The sequence below is a fragment of the Perca fluviatilis genome, chromosome 18 (assembly GCF_010015445.1).
Source record: "Perca fluviatilis chromosome 18, GENO_Pfluv_1.0, whole genome shotgun sequence".
Classification (NCBI taxonomy): domain Eukaryota; kingdom Metazoa; phylum Chordata; class Actinopteri; order Perciformes; family Percidae; genus Perca; species Perca fluviatilis.
Genome location: NC_053129.1, coordinates 9782583 through 9808624, shown reverse-complemented (window position 1 = coordinate 9808624; position 26042 = coordinate 9782583). Strand labels below are relative to the sequence as shown.

Sequence of the window (26042 nt, the reverse complement as noted above, 5' to 3'; positions counted from 1 at the left end):
TGTGCTTGCTTTGCCCACTAGTGTGTCCAGAGATGTTCACAACAACATCTGCTGGCCCCATACTTGCTGCACACACACACAGGATATGAAGCCACTTTTTACTGCCACGGCAATATCCCAGCACGTTACGGTCTGAATCATTAAAACCTCCCTGGGTGGTGTATAGATCAATCTGCATTCATCTGAGCAGATGGATTCAGTCACGTATACGTCCTCAGATCAACAGCTGTGTCATAATGATTAAGTCCTGCACCGTTTACAGGCTTCTTTTTATTATAGCATTTATTTATTTATGAGAAGCCAGTTTACACAATTACTGGCACACTCAAATATCCTTCCACTATTTTGCAGAGAAAATGTGTATGTTGAATCGGAAACAGTTATATTTATGTTTGTTTGTGTTTATTACATCACTCCCTGCTTTGATTTCTCTGATTTCTCTCCCTCTCTCCATTCCCCTCGCTCTCCCACGCGGCTTCAGAACAGCAGCGGCCATGTTGGGTTATACAAACCTCCAACCGGACTGGTGCAGTGCAGCGCTTAATGTCTGAATCAAGTCGGATTCACCAGCACTCTTCAGAACGACTCGCTGAAGAACGAGAGAGCATCATTGCCTGCCTGTCCACTTACCTAACCAAATTCAGGAGGAAATTACGTTTTAACAGGCCACACTAAACTTTTACTTTACGGCACAATTACAAGTTTCACCTTTTGCATCACTGCCTGCTTCGGCTCTGGAACAAGTTCATCATTAGGTTTTCTCAAGGAGAGATACAAAATGCTGTTATGTAATAACATGCTTTTATAATCAATGCATTGATCAGTGTGCAGGGTTTGGGGGTCAGAGTATGTCACAATTACAGTGGAGAAATTATGACAATATTCACCAGTGCATGTAGGCTCAGTATAGACACTCTTTTTGAACTAACAGTGGAAACAATCAGTTACTATAAAGAATTGTTCATATTTATAAAAACATTTTATAATTGATCATTGAACAAACGTGTAATGGCTCTGAAAGAATGGATTTAAAATAGCTTTTTTTGGCTATTTCTAATTACAATTAGTTTGTTAGCATACTGGCTACTAAACAGGGAAATTCCTCCTAAGCCTTGGGAATACAAATTTGTGGCAAAATATTCTAAACTCAAGGTTTACTTACGAGGCTTTTCCAGAGCTTTGACCGAAGAAGTCAAAAGCTCTGGAAAAAGCAAACCTGAGTGAACCTTGAGTTGTGAACCAAGTATTGGCTAATGTTTATCAAGAGTCAGTGGAGTCATTTGGCACCTTTTTCCAATAATGTCTTTTACTATATACTGTTGCGGCTTCTGTTTCTTGAATATAAATAAATGCACATAAAGCGATAAACTAAAACAAATCAAAATAAAAGTATACAATTTTGAGTGGTCTGGTCAAACATTTCAGTTTTAATTTTGTCCAAACTCCAAATTAGACAAAACTGAAAAACAAAATGTGCTCTTTTTTTTTTACCTCTGGTTCCACACAGGAATATGAGTAACAATGTATGCATACACTAATGCACATTTTAGCTACTGTTATCCAGAGCAACTTGCAGTTATAAAGCCGGTAGTGAGCACTCGACAGAGTTAAATGTGAGATACCATTACAAGGATCAATCTGATGACCTTTGAGCTACCAAAGGCTGCCCGGCAACCATTAAAATGCTCCCTCTCAGAGCAGCACAATCATTTATCTGGAGATCTCTATATGATTAAATGTTGGCCAGCCCACTTGAGAGACACTTTTAATTTTTAACTAATCACCGAAAGACGGTTAGCAGTTTGATTAATAAAGTGGAGGGGGAAAAGTTTTAACTGTGTCATTTTGTGAAGTAACTGCAAGTACAATATTGATCATAACATCAGAATAATCTCACATTTCAGTATATATATATATATATATATATATATACTTTTGCATATATTTAAACACATTAATCAAGTGCAATGCACGCACACTTTTAGGACCTCTATCACAGACTGTAAAAATAATGGATGTAGCAGCAGTATCATTACCCATTGGTTTGTGGACCAACGTTTTGAAGCCTTGCGTTTGGCCATTTGGCCGTTGCCATCTTCATTTTTTTAAACTGGTCATTTTTGGACGAGAGGGTGGAGCTGGGACGGATAACGCGTCTATGCCAGCATCGTCAATGGTAGCAAATGTAATGGCCAAAGAAGGAAAGTTGCCAATTTTCAACTGGCTGAATCGTCCAGCTGAGTTTTACCGGCAGGAACTCCAGGCACTGGGGCCATTCATCTGCACTGCATTTGTATGGCAGTACACAGAAAATCAGCAGACTTTGCCTTAACCCTTACCAGCTAACGCCAGCGCTGGCTACCTAGCTTGGTTGGAAAGGTAAAATGTCTTGTTCCGTACAAGACATTTTTGGGTGACCAAAATGTTCCAATTAACGTTGATAAAGTGAAAATACACAGTGAAAGGGTCAAAGTTAAAGATGAAAAAATGAACAACACAACCGAACAAGTTGACGGCTATTTTAATGTGCACAGTGCCATGGTAAGCATTGCTAAGCCTCTACCATGGTTAACAGGTCAGCATGCAGCCACGCCCTAAAGCATCCCCTGCTTTATCGTCAATTTAAAAAGAAAATGGGACCATAATTTACAAAATGAACACCATTTTCATAATGGGTTCATGGTCTCAATTGCTAGTTTCAAGTCTTCGAAGACTTGAAACTAGCAATTGAGACCATGAACCCATTATAAAAATGTTTATTGATGTAATAAATCGATGATGTATAAATGTATAAATAATAAAAAAGTGAGAAGTAGGGTCATTTTCTCATAGAATTCTATAGGAGTTGATTTCTCTTTGCAACTAGTGAAGTTGCCCCCTGCTGGAAAATAGAAAGAATGCAGGTTTAAGGTACTTCTGCATTGGCTTCACTTTTCTTTGTCTAGTCATAGCTACAAACCAATGTTAATTAGGCAGTAATACAATGTCCACTCAAAAATGAAAAAATTGCTTTACTTATGGAACAAAATTCCATAATTTGATCAGCAGCAATCACTTTATCTCGTAATCAGACTTCAGTAATCCTGTTATACATAATCCTTGATCTTTTCAGACTCATTTCCACCTGTCAGTATAAGCAATGCTGTGCACTGACTGAATCCTTCAGGTATGTAGCTACCTTTATTTCCACCAACATCTGCCACACAGGTGGCTCATAATGTCCTCCTTCCATTTGGTAACACATGGGAGGGGAAAATATTTAGGGAATCAACAGCTACTATATCTATCTCCATTGTTCATTTTGAACAAATCCATCTTTGTGTGTCTGCCACTGTGTCCCCACCCACGTGTCCTTTGCCCCTGTGTTTCTATCAGCTTGTCATTATGTGTTACACATGGCACCAGAGACGGTTTAGAACCGTAGAGTATGTATCTGTGTCACATGGGTTTCTCCACTGCCACGCCTCTTTACGAGACTAGCGGCAGGTCCTGAGTGTATTGATTTGGATGGGAGAAGTGAACATGAAAACAGATTTTGACCGATTCGTTTGTCCCATGGTCACCAAAGTAAATATTGGACCGATTCCTTACAAACATTCTGACACTAAAATTGCCAAATTCAGAATGACATATCTTTGTTTGAGACCCGTTTCTGTCTCAGTTACAAACTCACGCGAGATCTGGCAAAACAGAGAAGCTAAGGTCAACTAACATTCAGGAACGTTGTAACAAAACTAATTTTCCTAATGCTACTAATGTGTCTTTCAGCTGTGTAAATAGCTCATGTTAGCAAAAGAAAATATGAATACATTATACACACATAACCTTTCATCCATCCACACGACGTTCACTACACTTTCAAACGAGGCCACGCCCGTTAAGGAGACAGGAAATGTGTACCGTTTCATACCATTGGCGCTGCTTCAAATGCGCTATTGTTCGCTATAGAGGATCTTTTAATGGTGCTGACACTGTCACCTTTTGACTCCCAAGTCAACAGGAAGGCAATAAAGAACAAGAACATAGGAAAAAAATCCACCTCTAAGTAATTAAAGTACACAACTGTGCTGTAGCACAGTGCACTATGCACATAAGTCTTGTTTATGCAGGAATATACACACACTTTATTACATCTATGCTGCCACAAGAACTGTGGCACAGTGAGGTTGACTGATTTGGCAGTATGATTTATTTTTTTCCCAAGAAAAGGTGCCGTAAAACATGCTGTAAAATGTGATATATAATCTAGCGGGGCAGTTATCACAGGTTTCAAAGGCACTGTAATGGCTGAACACTGCACATTCATCGACAGTATTTGGAATAATTGGATGAGCAATAAAACACGGCTGAATACCTGCATGTATGTTCTGTACAATGCTCTCTATAGCAAAACAAAACTGCATAACATTCATCTTTCTAGCTCTCTATCCTTCCACCCATCATGTGTTTACTACCGCAGGAGTGACGCTTGTGTGTAACCACCATTGGAACAATAATGCAAGATATGAAGATGCCCTTATTTCCATTCCCCCCACACATTCCCCTGCTGAGGACAACATATTTCATACCCTGTCCAATCACATTCTACCTGGAGAAGATTACCAGCCCCCACCAACTGCTTTTTCATTTCATTTCCATACCTGCAAACTCTACCAAATTCAGCCATTTATTTCGATACACTGTGCATCAATACGTATTGGACTGGATTTCAAAGTAAGATTGCTGTAAGTAAGATACTGAATTTAGGTATACTACATCACCTTTACATGTTCTGTCAGTAAAAATGTATTATATAATGCTGAAAAAATATTACTCCTTTTCATTTTTACAATCCGATTTATAGCGAAATCTGACCAAATTAAGGCTACTTCTGTATATTTTGTTATTATTGCAACAAAGTAATCTTTTTTATGGCCTATTTGTATCTGAATACTTACTTGTGGATATATGAATATGAAGGATGTAAGACAGACTTATCAACATGTGATAGACCATGTCCACGAATGTAAGATACTGCAGAGCTTTTATGTGGCCTGTGGCAAGAGAGACAATAGATCTTGAGATCGTTTCATGCACATCAAGTTGGATGTGTGTGTCCCTCTCTTCTCTTGCTCTAAGTGTGTGCGTGTTGGCTGCCATTTTGTTTGCTTTCAGTTTCAGACGCTCCATCTCTGTCCTTGCATCAAACGTTTTTCTTTGTCTTTTTTAATTAAAAGATCTTGGCTGGGCATTAAATATTAGTGAGACACCACTCGAGTGTGATGGATACAGTTAGTACAGATTTAATAAATATCTATCAAGCTGACAGAGATGAAATAGCGTCTCATTTTCTGCCCTGCTGCAAAATCTCAAGACGAGATGATGTGCTCATTCTCAAGTTCAGAGCTACATTAACACTTTATCGATAGTACGATAACTGGACTCAAAGGTAATCTTAAGGCCTGGCAGTTTAAAACTAGCCATCTGGCTACACCTAGCACAGTAACGGATGAGAGATTGATGTGAATTGCCCTTGTAAAAATAAATCTTTGACTTAATTGTGAAGGTTACTACAGCTTGCTGCGTCTGTTATCGCTCCATACAGAAGACTGTGGTGAAAAAAGCACTGAAGTGAAATGGATCGAGTGGCCGTTTCTATTTAGATTAACATAGTTGATAGCTGAGTACACTCTAAGGAATACATCCGTAAAATAACAGTTCTGGTAGCTCATTACCCGGACTTTGCCCTGTAATTGAAAAAGGGAAATTTTGTGTGTAGCTACTGTAAAAAAATACTGAAAATGTTCTGTTATTTAAAATTCTCTCACACAAAGCTGCTCAGGTACAAACTTCCCAAATGTTGGAAGCAACAGAAACATCGGAAAAAGCTTCAAAGATGTTGAAAAAAAAAATGTAGAATTTATTTTCCGAAAAGGTCGGAAAAAAAGGGACAACGTGGACTTCTTTAATCTCCTAAAACCAACCTCTGTGGCCGACAAAAGTTGTTGGAGCACAAATTATGCAATTTGAAATGTAAAAAACTAAAATACAACTGAGAATCACATTCAATGGACAATTTCTGTTAAAATATACAGTCATGCAACTGTTTATAGACATATTTCTTGGAGTGTAAATGGTTGATGTAAAATAATGTCTAATGCTGTTAAAAAATCCACAGCAGCAATTTTAGGGTTCAAAAGAACCATAAACCTGTACGCTAGCGTGTTTCTTCTATCCGAAAGCATGATGAGCGAATGCCAACAAGATGACACCACCCTTCCAGGAACCACGGCGGGTCTGAATAATAACAACAGTGATGTAACATTACACAGTAAGCCCAAGTGTGACTACAGCTGGAGCTCTTTCTGCACAGAGGAGCTAGCATTAAGTGCCGCAGCGACATCCCAGTGGCCTGCTCTAAAAAAGAATGCCATGCATTATTAACCCGAGAAGTCCAAGACCCCATCACTTATTCATCTGGCCCCACTGTTACCAGCCACTTCTCAGAAACACATGGCTAAAGAGCAGGAGGTGGAGGACCATAACAGTGCAAGCTAGCAACGGTAACGCTTCGAAAGCTCCAGAGATAGGGACTTTCTCCACTGTGGCCTCGAGAAGAGCCCCAGACATTCAAATCCAGGTTCAAAGGAAGAAAAAGGAAGTAGAGGTGAAAGGCTACATTTACATTGCAATGTTTTGGTTTGAAAACGAATATCTTTGGCTACCTTTACACCTCACATTCACACTGCTCTGGCGTCTCAGAGCCCCTAAACCGGAGACATTTGAAAAAACTTCTGACCCCATTTTGGTTTGGAATCTCCGGGGTTGTGTTGCAGTCTCAACGGTCGCAAACAGAGGCCTTTGGCAACACCGACACTGACGCCAACGTTTCGCCACCTGATTGGGCCTTATCGGTCATGACATCTCGTTCTCTGAGACTAAGCTACTAACCTTACCATGGCAAATACCAGCAATGGGCGGAGTATACACACTGCCTCCTGTTTACCTTGGCATGCACGTGCCCAGTATACGAGAATGTTGATGAGATATGAGGTATGGGGCATGTTAGTTTAAACGTGGATTAGTTCTTCTACTGGAGTCAAAAACACTTGTGTGCATGGAGGTCTGTTTTGGCTTCAGAACTCCTCCTAAAAAACAAAACGTAGCAATGTAAATGAAGTCTACTCGTCAGTCAACAGAAAATTTGTCATAAAGTCCTGTTCCAAAAAGTAAGAAAAGGTAGCACATCTCAAGTTCCCAAGTTAAGGAGTAATTTTACTTGTTTAATTAGGCTCACATCACAAAAATTCAACGCTGACACATTTTCAGTACAAAGCCTTCTTCAGAGAGCCGAAATGCATCAGCGTTGGTTTGTTGTGATGTGAGCCTATAAAACACATACAATGACAGTACTTTGTCCTCCTTAACTTGGGAACTTGCCTGGGTTTAGAACTCCATCGAGAATCTCCACTGTTGAAGCGCAACCTCCTTATTCAACATTAGTCGTAAAGTATTTTGAGGATTGATTTATTGTTGGTCTGTCAGGTGTCTGGCTGCCGGTCCAAGGTTAGCAATTGGTAGCATGCTAACACGCAAACCTAAAATGCTGAGCATGGTAAACATTATATGTGCTAGTGCCACTGTGAATACGCTAGCTTGCTAATTTTAGCATTAGCTCAAACTGAGTTTAACTACCACTACACAGAGCCGCTGTACTTCTTCTCAAATGGTAGAATTTGGTGGTTTTCTTAGTGTTTTTATTATATAAAATACATATATTTGGATTTTGGACATGGATGTTTTATAAAAACTGGATACAGCGCTCGATGCCGAGCCCCGAGTTGCTCAGTGGCGCATGAAGCCATCATGGAGCCCAAAAATAACCCGGATGGTCGGCGCTGCTTGTTTAGCACTTAACAAACTTGGATGGGGACTAAATGATTTGATCGCGCAGCTGTTTTAGACTTTCCAAATGTTATCGGAATGAATAGATCAAATGCAGATAGTGAAACAAGTTGTCCAAAAAATTTATCCACAGATTTACAGACGTTTCTTTCGCCATGTAAGTCTATAGGAAAACGTCTTTTTGGGCCAGAGAGCATCACGTGACGGGCCGGGAGTTGCCATTCCACTCTTTGGCCACAATGTTCAATTTCTTTACATTTTATGGACCAAACGGCTAATCAATTAATTGACAAAATAATGGAGAGATTATTTAATAATGAAAATAATCATTAGTTGCATCCCTAAAAGGAACAATATGTTGGAAAAACAATGCTTCAAAACCCCATCACCACAAATAAAGACTAGCAGCCGTATAAAGGGACGTACCATGTGCACACACACACACACACACACACGCTTATCAAAAAGCAATCTGCATAAACATAAAATCAGCCTGCAACAATATGTGCTGCTACTGTATGTGGTCAGAAAAATATGCATTTTCAAAATATACTGTCTAGAAATGATGCTAAACATACAGTATTAGACTGATGATTATCGCTCATGCAGGCTGATAATAATCATCAGTCCTTGCTGCGAGGCTGCCTGTGGCAAGATAACATCATGTTGTCGTGACAGATTGCATACAGAACAAGAACATTAGTCTGAAGCGTTTTATTAGTGATGATTTGTTGATCTGCTTTTTGAGGATTCTATTGTAAATGGGAGGAGACATTTTTAGAATATGGATGCATGTATGAATAAATTCCCTACTGTATGATACACTATAACCACTGGGCAGGTGAGGACCCCTCATACTGTACAGAGATACAAACATTCAAACATAATCTGTTCAAAGTATCCTACAAGGCATGTTATAAAACACATAAGTAAATCATACAAGACATATCCTATCCATGCCCGTGGCACTTCACTAAGCTATTTAGAGGGTTGTGGTGAGGCAGAAGAGGAGGGGGGGGGGGTATTGGTACTGTAAATTGTGGTTTTATGAAAGTGTTGCAGGTTTCTTGTTATTGTGTAAAGTGAACGTGGTTCTGGGATGCCAGAAGTTACAGAATACTGCTTTGTGAAAGTGTCAGGATTTTTATAGTCTCATATTGCCAGACCTATCTCCACAGCTCTGTGATAGGGGGAAAACGCTCTGGGTTGTTTGCATTTCTTTAAACCAATCACAATCGTCTTGGGTGCCGCTAGGTTCCGGACGGCAGCGACGGTGGCTCTGCAGAATAGTCTCGGGAAGGAACTTGTTTTGGTGGAACATTTGCACCCCGCAAAAGAAAACGTTAGCTATGTAAATCAGCTGGAACACAATTTGCTCTTACCGGTGTATCGCCGTGTGATCTTCGTCATATATGTTGTGAGCATATATAAGTTTTTACAATCGTTTCCCAAGGGGACAAGCAGGGCTGCCTTGTTGCACAATCCAAATTTCCTTCAAAACTTGCCGTTTTTAACGTGTAGCTCAAAGTTTGTTGTTGTTTCCCATATGGAAGGGATTTTGAGAACGGCAACACACAGAGAGAGGAAGGTAAAGGACATCCGGCACGTCCCTCACCTTCCTTCAGGTACTTCCATTAATAGGGCCTTAATGACAGAAATGGGCATAGATGGAAGGTTTCACACTTGGTATTCCAGTCACACACCTACTCTCATAAACTACCCCTTCAGGTTGACCACTCACTCTGTACAGCTCTGTGCAGCTACATGACGACCTGTGTGTATGTTAATGTGAATACTGCTGTAGAGTTCATCCATTATCATGCAGCACCAAAGTTAAAACTATGTCATCGTCCCATTTATTGGCTCTTGAAGGTTGGCGTTGCTGCATTTGCAAATAGACACCACATAGACAGAGGGTGAAGACAAGGGCAAGCCTGATGATTTAAGGTTGACCAACCCCCCCTCCTCCTCCGAACCCATCCCTTTCCCTATTGGTCCTGTGCTACATGGCTCCTTATCAGCCAGCCTGCTCCTTGGAAACAAGTGAAGAGCACAGCGGAGGGAACAATAGATGGGGAGACAAGAGCATCTCAGTGCTGCAGACTGAGGTGTTTATTTTAAGCTACAGTAGGAAGATGAGATGAGAAGAACAGAGTGTACACACACAAGTATGAAAAAGAGAATAAAATAAGGACATCTTTCAGTATGCAGAGCGGACGCCCTTCAGCCCTGTGCTCACAGTCTCCCCTGGGGTCTCTACGGGTAAAAGGGGGTCCTGGCTGCAACATTTGCCCACCCATGGGAGCACCCAGAGCATGTATTACCATGTAGCTATTACAGCAACCCCTTTTTATTCCCAAATCGTCAAAATAGCGACGCAAGAATCCCCCTTTAGCGTCTGTATGGAACGTATTGGGCATAGCAGCAGTTCGACCGCCGCACTTGTAAGATGACATAGTATTAAGAGCGACAATGGTAGCGAGAAGTATGAAAAACCACGTTGACGGCTTTTGACGCGCTGGGAGTGAGAATGTGTTGACTATAGGGCCGTGGAGATATGACATTTGACAAGCAAACACATGGGCTGATGCTTGCAGTAAAGCTGAAAGGACAAAAAGTGGGATGATTGAGATGGGGTGAGGGGTTTGAGGGAATGGCGGGCCACATAAACACATGACCAACAATCAAGCGAGCAATCTGTGTACAGGCCTCTGCAGCCTGTTCTGAAATAGAAGCACGAGCTCTCGTGTTTTACGACGCAGTAAACGTCAGGGCGGAGAGATGCGGAGGCTCTCTGGGTGAAAAATGCAGCAGATGTCCTTTATATTTCTATATGTTTCATGGACTCCCAGAGAGGAAAGGTTTAAGCCAGACAAGCAAGACATGTTTTGGCGATGCTACAGTAATAAACTGCTATGCCCTAATCAATATGGATGTCTTTCATTAGTCCCTTGGTCACAGTTGTTTGGCACTGTTTAACCAGAAACAGCTCCGAAATCGCCATCACCAAACTCCCCAGACTCCATTTAAATAATCAACACTTTTAGCCTGTATATAACCAGCCTATTTCCACTTGTAAATGGGTGAATTAAGGGTTTATTTTAACCAAACCAGAGTGGTGATCGTTGGAAGAAACCGACGTGGCAATTTGATTTGATTTTGTTTCTGTCGCAATCAACGTCGGAGAGATGCGAAGGCTCTCTGGCTGAGAAATGCAGCAGATGTCCTTTATATATCTGCATGTTTCATGGAATCCCAGAGAGGAAACATACAAGCCGGCCTGCAGAGCGCAAAGGCAGAATTCCTGATGTTTTGGCGATGCTACAGTAACAGGCTAATAAACTGCTATGCCTTAATCAATATTGATGTCTTTCATCAGTCCTTTGGTCACAGTTGTTTGGCATGGAGCATATTTGTACAGTCGGGGATTATGACACGAGAATCTACAAAATAATTCCAATAAGTGATCTCCAGAGGTTTATTTCACAGTCCAACAGGACACATTCAAAGCGATAAAGTCTCTACTTCCTCCGTGGTCACAGGCTTAGCCAGGCCACTTCAGTGTCACATAAGAGCCTGTTCAATATTTGAGAAGTCATAAAAACAAAGACATTAAAAAGCAATTAGGTACAGCCAGGGATGAGAAATACCTTCTGACATAATACACTCATAAAAATATCCAACTTCACATCTGCTGCCTTCTTTATGTGTTTGAGCCACTGGAGAACTGATATATATATATATATATATATATATATATATTTTTTTTTTTTTTAAACGACTGTGAAATATGCTAAATTAACATGTTATCTATATGCAGTCGAAAGCATGTCAATGCTTACATGTGTGTTAGAACAACAAATGGTTGTTTTGGAACATAAAGGATAAAAATTTCAGAGCATTAGGCTGTCTGTAGGGCTGCAGCTGTTAATTATTTTCGTTATCGATCAAATGTTTAATCTATAAAAAGTCAGACTAGTGAAATATGTCCAATCACGATATGCAGTCGAGTGTGTTGTCTTATTTGGAATTTGGTTCCAACATCCAAATATATTCAGTTAACTATCATAGAAGACGTAGCAAAAAAGAAATACAATTTTTTGTCATTCTACGCTTAAAACTACTTTAATGAAGAGAAATTCAGAGAACACTTTTATATTTGAATGTGTGTAAATGCTGCAGGGGGAAATGTTGACCTCCAGTGTAGAGGTCAGTCTTTAACAATCAATAATACCGATACTCTGTGTTACTCGTGAGTCATTTTAAGACATTATATACATCGTAAATGGACATTAAAAACTGACAGGATTAATATCTGTGTAGTGACTGTGAAGCTCAAAACTAATTCAGCAGATGCATAACAGTAGGGCTGCAACAATCATTGTCGATTAATCTGTTGATTATTTTCTCGATTAATCGATTAAGTTGTTTGGTCTAAAAAATGTGGATCAGTGTTTCCCAAAGCCCAAGATGACGTCCTCAAATGTACTGTGTCCTCCACAACTCAAAGATATTCACTTTACTTTTACAGAGGAGTGAAGAAACTGGAAAATATTGACATTTAACAAGCTGGAATCAGAGAATTTAAACTTTTTTTCATAAAAAAATGACTCAAAGCGACTAATCGATGATCAAAGGACTTGGTGATTAATTCAATAGTTGACAACTAATTGATTAATCTTTGCAGCTTTACATAATACATTGCACCGTGCATGCCATTATGCCCTATGATGCATGCAGTCTTCATACTGTAATGCTGTAATGTGTATTAGGGATGTAACGATACACTCCACTCACGATTCGATTCATTTTTATGTTCACGATAGAGATTTTCTTACTTTTTTTTTAACAGGATGAGCTGCAGACATATGACTGGAAACTATTCCTTTATTTCTATAAACTTTGCAAAACAAGAGTCAAAAGTGCAACTGAAACTGTGCTTTATCCTAAATAACAAATATTTAAAAAAAGACTAATTATTATTATTTTTTTGAAATCCTGCATCCAAATAAATAAATCTCTTGAAATGAATAAACTAATAAAATGTAGTGACGCCTGAAGTCAAACAAGTGAAATCAAAAGTAGATCTCAACCAGTTGTAACCTTGACACATATAGATCGATTTTTTAAAGCTATAGTGCGTAGTTTCTGTCGCCCACATGAGGAATTCTAAGTAATGACAACAACACTGTCGGCGCGTCCACGTGATACAAGCCTTCTGTGATCGCGCACGTATTCCTCCCTTGAGCAGTTGCTAGTAGCCAAGGAGGACAAGGAGGATTAATAAAACATGATGGACTCTTCAGAAGAGGTAATTATCTTCACTCGAGTTTCTGCGCGGGGAAAGTCGCCGGACGCCACAATCTTCTGAACACAGCCATACTGAGAAATCCAGAGAGAGTTGTGTGGAGCCGATAGTCTTAATTAGCTTTGTAGCAACTCATTTGGCGATGGCTTGAATGTAACAGACGTTCATTAATATCAAAAAGTTACGCACTAAACTTTAACAGATTCCCGATGCATCCTTACTTCCCTAATGTGTACTGTATAATAAAGTCACAATGTGTGACACACCTCACATCACAGGAAACAATACATCAAATATCCTCTGTACACCCTCAATCCCAGTGTTTCTCAAAATGGGGGTACGCGTACCCCTAGGGGTAATTTTCGAGTTCTGCAGGGGGTACGGGAGATTTTTTTCAAATGTTAATTTAAAAAATTTCAGTCATGCATAATTCCTAAAATAACTATACACTATAGCAATGAATTCATTTAGTGATTCTTAATATTTGAAATGTAGGTCTTAAGAGTTTTTCAGGTACAATATTGTTTAGTCAGTCAGACATTGATGGCGCAGCTCTGTATTGTGCCTCTTTATGTAGCCAAGCTTTTTTTTTTATTTTTTTTTTTACCAAAACTTGTTATGCTTGGGGTACTTGGATTAAGAAAAAAAAAATTGAAAGGCAGTACATTATTGAAAAAAGTCTGAGAACCACTGCTACATCCTATACATACCCTTCTGTTTAAGCATTGCAGAGGCTAACCCGCACTACGAACAATTCCGGTCAGCTGCACTGCAGCATCATGAATTACCCCGAGCCGACAGACAGACCTACGGCAACAATATCAGAAATTAAACACCGCGTAACACTCCACTGAGCGTTGAATGAAAAGCGTGTCCACACAGCCATGTTTGCAGAAGACTGATACACGCGGCCGTATTGTCCCTGCACCTGAGCACACAATGCCATGTAATGCAGAGGGCGGAGGGCGTATTCATGTCGACCCGAGCACATTAAACGGTGACTTTTATGCTTCACTGATGCAGGGATAAGATGTCTACACTGCTTTTATTCTGGAAAATGGATGCTTAAAGTTGTACAGGGGGATGGTTTACAGTACAATGGAACGCTGCTAAAGCCATGGATAATGCTGCGGTGAAAGTGACATGTTTTTGAAGCTACAGATCAATGTGAAACTGGAGAGGTGTGCGTTATATCCTACACACACAGACACGCACATGCAAGTGACTACACTCCAAGACATCAGCTTTGTCGTAGAAAAATCTGAGACCCAAAGTGTATTACTGGGCAAACATTAGTAAACTCCTGATTTCTGGCTATCATCTCCAATTTGTCTAAAAGACTATATGTTTTGAATAGTTTTAACAGGAACTGTATTGAAGACATTGATGCCATTTTCACACAGAGAAAGTATTTAGAGTATCTCTTCAAATCACTTTGGCAGTTTCTCTCGCTCATTTTTATACTCGCCGTGCTTCCATGTTCTGTCTCACTATCTCACTCCCTTCTCTCATTCCCTCTCTTTCAAATCACTTTAATCCCGCCCCCCAGCCTGAATTCCTTTCATTAATCAAAAGAATAGTGATCTAACCCTGCGAGAGGGGGAGAGAGGACCGATGGCAGTTCCTGACAGCGCCTCACAGATAACTGTCTGCAAAAAAGTGGCTTTAAAAGGTGTTTTATTTTTATTTCCAATTCCCAGAAAAGCTTCAAAAGCAGGAGCGTCACGTGGGAGCTAATATCAACTTTCTGTAGCTGTCATATCACTTCTGTGAGAGGGCACAACTGAGGTAAGATAAAAAAAAAAACTTAATTTAGAATCGTGCTTTTGTGCGAGCAGTGAAAGGAGTCTTCAAACAACAGTATGCTGCTCATATCTGTGATCTATCTCCATTAATAACCACTTAACCACCCTACATAATGCAACAATCCTGTCGACCTGACTGACTGGCAAGTTGTACAAAACATCCCAAATGCCGAAAACAGTAGCTGAATCAAGATAAAAACCAAGAACAACAAACTATTGCTGCGTCAGAGTGAAAGACAGTGTCACAAACAAAAGAAAAAAACTCTGTTTATATGATGTGGTTTGGTGAGCGAAGCAATGCACCACTACAGTCTTCCTCTGTGCTTCGCCACAGCTTGCAGGCCCTCTGGAGCGGCCATTTTGTTGGTCTGTTTGTGTTCCCATGCAGAGTGTGTCTGAGGAAGCGAGGGGTTGTCCCGCAGGGGGCTGACTGGACAAAACAAAAAGCTCAACCCATGCCTTTTACCATGACTTGCCTTTTTCCCCGCTGCCGTCGCTCTCATATATCTCACACTCACGTGGAAAGAATGACAATCTTTCAGACTGGATGCTGTTTTGTCTCCTCTTGTTTCTTGTACAGGGAAGAGTTTGAGATTTTTTGGTGAACTCATTTGCTTTCCAGCCGAGAGTTTGTACTGCATTTTCATTGTATCGGTACCTGTGTGTCTCTGTACAAGGGCAAAACATTGATACCACTCGAACTGTCTGCATGCTGAATATGAAGCTACCAGCAGCAAGCCCTTTAGCTTAGCTTACAAACTAGAAACAGGGGGAAATGGCTAACCTGGCTCTGTAAAAACATCTGTAAAACTCAATCAATTTCAAATCACAATCAGAATCTGAAGAATCTGAATTAGAAAATCATTTATTGCCACAGGAAGTTACACGTACGTTACGTTGTCTTGTTTGTTCAACCCTCTGAGGAAGACGCACTGTTGACAAAACTCCTAATCAAAAAGCGATGTTACAACATTTCGTTTCAGACATTTATTTACTATTTAAAACACATATCACCTAAGACTTTGGTGAACTCATTTAAAGCACCGAAACAATTCGTACAACGTGTCATAAGTTCTGGTTCGTTTTCAAAAGAGATTTGATGAATTTCAAAAAGCGAACATTAACGTTTCAGCTTTAGCGCCAAATGATCTCATTACACATTACTCTAGAAAAAAATGTGGGCATCACTGTAGGGAAAGCTGAGTTTGTTCTGAACATGTTGATATGAAACACATGGGGATATGCAAAAACCCTCAAAAGGTCAATTTAAGAAGATATGTCAAAAAGCCCACAGACCTCGTAATCTGTAATAAACTGGATGTGTAAAAATGACATATTGCGGTGTTATATAACCCCCCCCACCCCCCCCTAAAATCATGTGTTGTTTTTACAATTCAATTAGCTAGCTGTTTCTCACTGTTTCCATCCTTCCTTATGCTAAGATACGCTAACATGCTGCTGGCGGTAGCTTCATATTTAACAGACAGATATAATAGAGGAATCTATCTTCTTCTCATTCCCATAAAAAAAAAAAACCATTTCCTTTAAGTAATGCAGTGTTACGTCAAATGTATTAGTCCTTGGTCAGTATTATATTGTTTCTTTGTGATTGTCATTATTATATTTTGACTCTTTGCAGATTTCTCTAATTCAAATGCCCTTTCAAAAGGACTGACTTCGCTCAAATATAAAATATTACGTAGATAAAGTGTTTTATGTGTAATATCTATTTGTCCAAGGCTAAAAAACAGATGTTGTGATTAAAAGAGAGGAACCTTTGTGATGTTAATTCAAATACAACGTCCAGATAATAAAATCTTCGATTCCGGGGCATGGGGACTTTGCACAGAGAAAATAGAATATCCTGAAAAAGAAATAAGCCCTTGTTATGATGTGTCCAAAAAGCAGACACAATCCACACTCAGACAAGAATAATAGCCTTGTCTCTTCTGGCTCTGGACTTCTGTATGAACCAAGAATGGGACACCACTATTCAGAAAAAAAGAGAGAAAGAACATACAGCACACTTGAGGGTATTATTCGGGACATCTCCGAGTTACTAATGCGACAGCAGCAGGAATCCACGAGGGTGAGTCAGTTTGTCATGCAGATAAAACCTGAACTGCACTGTGACGGCCGGTAAACAACGGCAGGAGGGCTTTCAGTTCACTCTGCCAATCCAGAGTTCATCAAGGAGGCAGCAAAGCAGTGGTCTAGCTATTATATATCAAGGGCCTTTTTCAAAGTGCCCTTGAGCAAAGCATTGTGGATGCTTCGCTTGCTCTACTTTGAGCAGGTACAGTTGTTTTCTATCTCCAGCTCTCGGTTGGATTCAGGCCCAAATGTAAACAGCTTTTCTGGGAATACCGCACCTGGCCTTGCTGGGTTGGCAGTCGCGGTTGCGTTTGCTCCCAAAATGAGATGTGTAAAAACCAAATAAAAATGTGTGCGCTAGTGTGAAAGATAAAACACGACTGAAGATGTTTGATACGTGAAGGCCTACAAATTCCAAGACTTTAGAAGACTGGAAAGTCTAACTGAGAATGTTAAATGAGTCGTTGACTGACTTTATGTGTGACGTTGCTTATGCATACGTACACTTAGGGAGAGCGGTAGGCCTGTTAAGGACCTTTCAAACCATAACAACTCTATAGTAAATTACTCTGGTCTGCATTTTCAGGCTTTTTTTTTTTGCATACTGTTCTGTGAAAAAGGAGCTGTTAGATATAGGTAACAAATAAGACCCGTACCTGCACCAAAAACAAGCAATGCGCAGCTAGCCGGCTCAGTAATCCAGGGCATCCATCACAGCAAGCTTTAGCTCCATTTTCAGAACAGTACTATGCAGGCGTCAGGCGTAAAAGCACCCCGTGTGAAATGAACAATGGCCAGGGTGTTTCTGAGAAACAATCAGCGCATAGGGATGGCGTTGTGAGTCACCATTTATACGGAGAGCAGCCCCTTCACAGTGTGTATAGTGCAGTATAGGCCTGACAACCCTCCCCCCCACCCCTTCCCCGTCTCTCCCTCGCTCCCTCTCTGCAGTCCAAACAGTGCAAGCCGCATAACGCGACATGGTATAGCGGTCATGGCAACTGGAGCATCCTTGGGGGCTTCGCTGTGCTCTCTATATACTCTAGGCTATAATCTGCCATTGTAGTGAATACACACAGTGACACAGCTGTCAGTGTCCAAAGCCTGTAGGCTATTCTTTCTTTAGAAACAAACTGGATGTGTTTTCTTTTTGACTTTACTGCAACATCTGTTATTTTAAGGTCATTAAAAACCACCCAAAACTGGAATGTGTAACTGGGTAAATGTAATCCTCATGTCACAGTGCTCACTGCATGATTTCCAGTAATGTGACACACATTCAATCAAACCCTCAAGTGGCAGCATCTGTCAGTGGCCATCAGCCAGCCTACCGCCATGTGCGGTGTAATGTGAAATGGTCCCAGGTGCGCCAAAGATCAACAGGACTTTAGTATCTAATCTGCCGCATGTCAAACCTCAGAATAAAAACCACAATCATCTTTATTTCTGCACCACGAGGCTGGCTGGGTACCTCTCACAGCAGCCACGGTATTGTGTGCGTGCTGTGCGTGACAGGCAGCACGGGGGGGTGGGGGGGGGGGCGTCAATTCAACACACACGACATCCAGACATCAGACAATTGCTTCTCAGCAAAACGTCCATATACCTGCAGAAATCGACCCCAATAGACATGTTATTTCAATGACACGCACAGACACACTCATGGAGAAGACCGGTGTTGTGCTGAAAATACCCCCCCCCTCCCCGCCTGCCAGAACCCCCCACCCTCTCTCTTTTGATGCCTAAACGTATGTGTCATCGCTGTAGGACAGTCGCCTTTTGTCGGCTAAATGTAACTGCAACGGCTGCCGAAACGACCGTGTACCCGGTGCTCTGTACCCAGCTCACAGTAGCCTTGTCTTGGCTAAATTGAACTGCAAAGACCGCTACATGCGAAAGGGGAGGGGATTTTGGCAAAACACCGATTTGGGTCGCCCCTGCAAGCTTTTGAAATGTAGCTGACAAGGTCTAGTTTGGAAGCAATACTGGTATAGCTCTATATGTAGGGTGTATGTAGCCCTAATGTTCTACACACATGTACTGTAGGAGTGCTAAGCACCCAGGCTCTTTATTTCATCATTTATATTTTTTTTTTGGTCCGTGAGTGATTGACAGACAGCGCGTGCGGGGCTCACATTGGCAGGGATGTGCGTCTCCTCGGAGACGGCTGGATAAATGGATACCGAGGGGAGGGGAAGGGGGGGATGCGGGGGCGGTGTGGTTGTCATAGTGCGGGTTTCACCGCGGTCCTCCCCGGCGCTCTTCTTCCCATTACTCGCCTGTAACCCCCACCCCCTCTCCCCCCCACCCAACACCCACCCACCGTTCAACCAGCGGGATATTTATCGAGCTCCCCTCATGCCTCTGTCACGTAAATATAACAAGGATTTGTGACGCAAAAACACTGCGTAAAATTTTTTTAAATTACATTTTTTTTTAAACAATCGTGATGCTGGATCATGCCCCCCCACTCCTGTTTATATCAGCGAACCCTTCTCCCACCGACTTCCACCATGGCGCAGTTTACTAGGCTATATAACATGACATTCTCCTCCTCAGACCACATGCGCCGCATCAGCCCTGACTCCTCTTCTTCAGAGCAGCGGGGGGATGCTGCTTTTGTTTTCGTTGCTCGGCGTGCACGATTCCCCAACCCGCTGCGACATCAGCAGTCTACCTGCTGCGTCTGTCAGCTCCGAGGTTGGAGATGAAGCTCTCAGTCAGCCAGGACACTTGATTTTGAAAAAAAAACAAAACACACACACACACACACACAACACACAATCCCTTCAAAATGGCTGGGAGAAATTCTTCAGACACAGCCCCGAACCTCTTTTACAATGGCCACAAAATGGACCTGAATTTCACCTCCTCCGTGTGTGTGTTTTCCCCCCGCCCCACTCTGGCGCTGTCCAAGGTGCTGAAACATTTGAAAAACGCCCACATCGAATAATACACCTTCGATCTAGCGCACCGCCGCATCCATCCGCTCAGCAATCCACCGTTTGCGTCTGAGATTTATCACCCGGGAGGTCACGCATTCATTGCCTTCCCTTGGTTTCTGATCCGCCTTATCCCGCAACGAGATAAAAACCCGAAAAGAATTAACAAGCAGACATTATGTATCGCCATCATCCAGGCTGGCAGAAATCAGACGTCCAACGCTCACTTTTTTTTTCTCTGTTTTTTCTTTTTTCTTTTTTTTTTTCTATCAACGAATAATACACATCTGCTTCTTCACTGCACAAAAACCCCCCGACCCGTTTAAGAAATATAGATGCTAAAACATCCAAGTGGAAAATGTCCTCAGTCTTACCTGTGCCTGTTGTGGGTGTCCCGCAGTCAGTATGGGAGGAAATGTCTGCGTCTATTAACAGCGAACCCTGTTATACCAGCCTCTCTCTGTCTATGACTGGAATGCTGCAAAGGCACTGCGCGTCGGCTGATTCTTCCTCACTTCTTCTTCAATGAGGGAGGGAGGGGGCAGCATGCAGTGCAGCTCTCAGTCAAAGATGGCGGACGCTTTTGACGTCAGCAGCAGCTTTTAATAGATATCTGTCAGAGAGGGAGAGAGACTTTGTTTTTAACAGGGCGGGCTGTACATATAGCACCTTAATATTTCAGATGTTTTGAAAATGTTACTGTGTTTCATATCCCGTCACAGATTCAGATAGATATGGATTATTCATAATTAGATCTTTTTTTTTTTTTAATGGGCTATATTAATACAGAGCTACTAGTAGCTTAATCACCACTTAACCCCCCTATCATGTCACAGGATATTTGTCTGAGCTTTTGCAACCCTAATAGGTGTTATTTCACTATGGCAGCAGAATGAAATGTGGCCGTATGCCAGAAACACGTGTACTGTCGCTGTTCACAATAGTTGGTCGCCTGTTCAGTATACATGAGGTCTTTAGGGCTGGGTCAAAGGTAAAAAGTAGTCTCGCATTGCCCGACCTAGTCCACACAGCATTCCGGGATGGGAGAGAAACGTGCTCTGGTTTATTGGCATTTATTTAAACCAATCACAATCGTCATGGACGGAGCTAAGCGCTGGACGGAGCAATGGTGCCTCTGCAAAATAGCCTCGGGAAGGAACTTGTTTTGGTGGAACGTTTATACGATCTAAAGTTTTAGGCGTGCAACAGAAAACTCAGATTGGACAGATAGTCTAGCTAGCTGTCTGGATTTACCCTGCAGAGATCTGAGGAGCAGTTAACCATAGTCCTCATTAAGGGACCGGAGTTAAGAACGCCAAAACAAAGACAGTGGAAGGTAACGGACATTCGGCTGAAATGAGGGACATCTGGCAGAATTTCCGGCGGCACCTGAAAGTGAAACGTCATCAATATAGACTAGGTAAAAAGAACTTTAAATGAACTTTTCGGGGGTCAATTCTTAATGTAAACATCAGCGTTATAATTTGTTTTAGGGTTGCTTCTCGCGTGTACAATTTACTGCATAAGCTCTCTGAGAATCTCTTTTACATCCAAGCTAAATTGGTATTGTAACTGAAATGTCCCTAACCTTATTGATGTAGAATCAAATCGGAAATGTAATCGATTCAGGAACTCGTGAATCGGAATTAAAACTGATTTGGGAATAATCGGCGATACACAGCCCTACATATTTGAATGGGAACTTCTTCACTATCATTTTTAAACCAAAGCAATCTGACTTGTCATAGATGTTTACAACCAGCATGACTAATCTTATTTCACTGGTGGGCGTGACAGCGTCCGTGGTAACGGAGAATGGATTACTAACCAGGTAAAGGGACCCTTGGGGCCCCTTAACCCTCAATGCCCCATGTGTGGCAATTGATTTGTGATACTTTGATTAATTGTTACTATGTCAACAGTTATAAGAGCTTCATTTTTACAGTTGCTACGCATCTTATATGGTGCATATTCCTAAATTTGCACATAGCAAACTTGGAGGCATGTTGTATTCCAGCATAGAAGACAGTAGGAACTGGGGGTAAATTGGGGTCAAGGAAGGCCCCCTATGACAGTGGCTCCCAAACTGTTTTACATAAAGGACTCCGAAACGGACAAAATATAGGACAGATTTTGTCCCAAGGATCCCCAATCTGATAGATTTAGTTGCTTTTAGATGTTTTATTACAAAAATGTATAGGAAACCCATAACAAAAATAGTTATACATTCTGTCATTGTGTTACTTATGGGTGGAATTATAGTGAAAAACAATTACTCCCCTTTTTGCGCAGGCCCCCCTGGAACCTCAGACCCCACTTTGGGAACCACTGCCCTAGGAGATTAATCTGACTAATTGAAGAAAACGATGCAGTCCCAGTGTCCTTGAGGACATTTTTTTCCAGGCTTGTGGGCGTCCAGCTATGTTTGGAACTGTCATGGTTGTGATTTTCTGTTATAGTTTTTCCAGTGTTATTGTGTTAATGTATTCCCCGTTTCCTTGTTGTTTACTGTCTCTCGTGTTCTCTGTTGCGTGTTCATCCTTGTGTATGTTTTATGCTTCAGTTTCCTGTTTTATTTTGTAGTCTGTTTTCTCCCATGTCATGTCTTGTTTTACTTCCTGTCTTGTGTTTTCCCGCCTTTGTGATTGTCTGCCCCACCCTGAGGTGTTCCACCTGTTCCTGAGCTCTCCTGTCACCTGTCCCTTGTTTCACCCTCGTTACCTTGGGTATGTAGTCTCTGTGTTGTCTTTGTCTCTTGTCAGATCAATAGCCTCGGGAAGGAACTTGTTTTGGTGGAACGTGTTGGTTCAAAGGTTGTTTTAGTCGTGCAACAGAAAACTCAGATTGGACAGATAGTCTAGCTAGCTGTCTGGATTTACCCTGCAGAGATCTGAGGAGCAGTTAACCATAGTCCACATAAATCCACCGGAGTTTAGAATTCCAACACAAAGAAAGAGGAAGGTAACGGAACATCCGGCTAAAAAGAGTGAAATCTGGCGGAATATCCGGCGGCAAATAACAAATGCGTAACGGCTGGTCACCCATGAAGCCTTCTGCTGAGTTGTTGTTTCTCTGGTAAGCAGGCGTCATCATGGGGGACCAGCTGTTACCTACTCTTACTCATCAAGTGCCATAGAGCTCCAAGGTTTTCCAAAAACTATTAAAAAACACATCAATCGTTCACACTGGCTGCATCAGCAACACCTGCCATTCATCACATTAACTGTTATTCAGAGGTAAAAGACAGCCTGGCCTTGCACAGAAGCAATCGGCTGTGTTTGTCAGTCAGCTGAAAACATAGTTTCAACCATAACCATGTCCTGCACGGCAGCAACCCGATCAACACTGGGATTTACCCAGAAACATGTTTTTTTTTAACACTCTTTATTGATCCCCAATGGGAAAATTACAATTTACAGTCTATTATTACACACTACACACAGGCCTGAAATACACACACATGCTCAGGTCCTATACATGCACTAATGGAGAGATATTTCAGAGTGAGGGGGGTCTGCGACTGCTGAACAGGCACCCTGTGCGGTTGGGCGGGGGGTCGGGGGGGGTGCCTTGTTTAAGAGCACCTTGGCAGTGCCCAGGAGGTGAACAGTCATCTCTCCAGCTACCAGTCCACACTCCGTACTTCGGTCTGTTCCGGGACTCGTACTAGAGACCCTCTGGTTCCCAACCCAACTACATACGGACTGAGCTCCTGCCACCCACTGTTTTCTTCCTCACGGCCATATACTCAAAGAATCACTGCTTCATAGGAAAAAGCTTCCAGCCTGACCACATGACTGGAGCTTTGTGTTTCTGATCAACTCCTGAGAGAAACATACAGAATGAGACCGACTGATGTTTTTCTCAGCACGTCCACACTGAATCGTCTGTGGACTCTCTCGGCAGCATGGGAATGTCCCCTTCTCTTCACTCTCCTCCAGCCGCTGTCTCTGCTTGGCACTGAAACAAATGCGTCTTCAATTGCTCCAAGCGAACCTGTCTCCTAAATTAATGATAATGATAACTCTGCATGAAAAATCCATTTGGAGAGAGGGCCAGAGGAGTAGAAAGAAAAGAAAGGAGGGAGAGAGCGTGTGTGTGTGTATGTGTGTGGACAAAGTGAGGAGAATGAATCTACAGGTCCCTCATTCATTCACCCTCCTCTAAAACAATATTACAGTTGTACAACAAACCTAATTAGGAATGGATGGAAGGGAAGGATTGTGGTTCCGTTTGGAAGCACGCAACTGAACCCTGCAGGATCAGGTTAGAGTAGCAGTGGGTGCACAGACCTCTAGGTAGAAGGTTCCTGAGGCAGGTCCAAGGGGTCCAGGCACAATAACACATCCAGCAGCTTCACTATTATTTCATTAAGGGGGCTTTCACACCTGCCTCATTTAGTTTGCTTGAATCGCACCAGAGTTGGTTTTCCCCCTTGGTGCGGTTCGTTTGGGCCAACCCGTTCTCACTCCTAACTCGTAAAATACGGACGCTTGGTCAGTGCCTCTCAGCGTCAGGTACGACGCAAAAAGCACCCTTCAGCGTGTGTATGGAACGCACCGGGCAGAGCAGCAGCTTGACCGCGGCGCTGTAAGATGACATAGTACTAAGAGCGGCAAAGAGCGAACTGCCGCGTAAAGCGTGATTTCTGGTTGTGCGGAGGCTCCACTCAGAGCTTTCGCTGTAGCCTACGTATGTGGCCTGAAGTTTATACTTGTGCGCTGGTGTCTGTGTTGATCTCTTTAAGAGAACAGCAGGGCCGGCATGTGTGTGTGTGTGTGTGTGTGTGTGTGTGTGTGAGGAGTGTGTGGTAAAGCGAGTGAGAGAGTGGCGGGAATTAGCTTCGGAGCGAGTAGCGACTCTAGAGGCATAGTGGGCGTAGGGTCCGCCGTAGGGTCCGCCGTAGGTTCCATGTCTCCATGCACCTACGTACGTAGCCATGGCGTAGATTTAACGCAGAAGCATAAATCAGGCTTGAGGCCGTTGGTTGGGGTGGTGGATAGGTCAAACACTGGACTTTCACCCAGGAGACTGGGGTTCGTGTCCCGTTCTTGTCCCGCGTGTCACTGAAACTTACATTTTATAACCCCACCCACGATCTTTTCCTAAACCTAACCTCTTGGATTAGGATAGCACCAAGATCTTGGTTGCAGCTATCGCGGTGGTCCTTCTTCACTACACCCTGCTACGCTCTGCGGTGTCCTGCTACGTCCTGCTGAACCCTGCTGCGTCCTGCTACGTCCTGCTACGTCCTGCTGAACCCTGCTGCGTCCTGCTACGTCCTGCTACGTCCTGCTGAACCCTGCTGCGTCCTGCTACGTCCTGCTACGTCCTGCCATGCTCTGCTATGCCACACTACATCCTGTAACGCCCTGCAGTGCCCTGCTATGACATGAACTACTACGACTATCATTTTTAGTCACTGTTCCTTTATCTTTATTGTGACTATTATCGCCACTGTTCATCACACCCCCAACTGGCAGCGTCAGACACCGCCTACCAAGAGCCTGGGTCTGTCCCAGGTTTCTTCCTAAAAGGGAGTTTTTCCTCGCCACTGTCGCACCGTCACACTATGCTTGCTCTTGGGGGAATTATTAGAATTGTTGGGACTTTATTAATTATAGAGTGTGGTCTAGACCTACTCTATCTGTAAAGTGTCTCGAGATAACTATTGTTATGATTTGATACTATAAATAACATTGAATTGAAATGTGCCGCATTTCAATCAGTACGTCCCGACCCAGAGAGTCAAAAGTGACATTAAGAGTCCCAACGCTAAAGGAGACTTTTAGCGTGAATAACAAATGTCAAAGGCACATGACCAAGCCTCCGTATTTTACACGGTGGGAGAGTGAGAATGTGTGGTTTGGGCAGGTTTAAATGCAGCGATCACACTCAGATGCGCTCTAAAAGCGGACCAAAGAAGCGTACCAAGTCGGCGTTCTCTATACCCTTTCAAACTAACTCTGGAGCGGTTCGTTTTTGGTGAGAACGTTATTCGACCGTCCA

The 26042-nt window shown here is 42.3% G+C and overlaps 1 protein-coding gene across 1 annotated transcript in view; it reads right to left on the bottom strand.

Annotated features, from left to right (window-relative positions):
• Positions 1-20558, bottom strand: part of snap25a (synaptosome associated protein 25a) — a 58785-nt gene extending 38227 nt beyond the window's left edge. Inside the window, exon 1 of the mRNA XM_039781477.1 lies at positions 20408-20558. The gene's annotated coding sequence lies outside the window, so the exon portion shown is untranslated. The remainder of the gene's footprint in view (positions 1-20407) is intronic.
• Positions 20559-26042: the final 5484 nt, after the last annotated feature.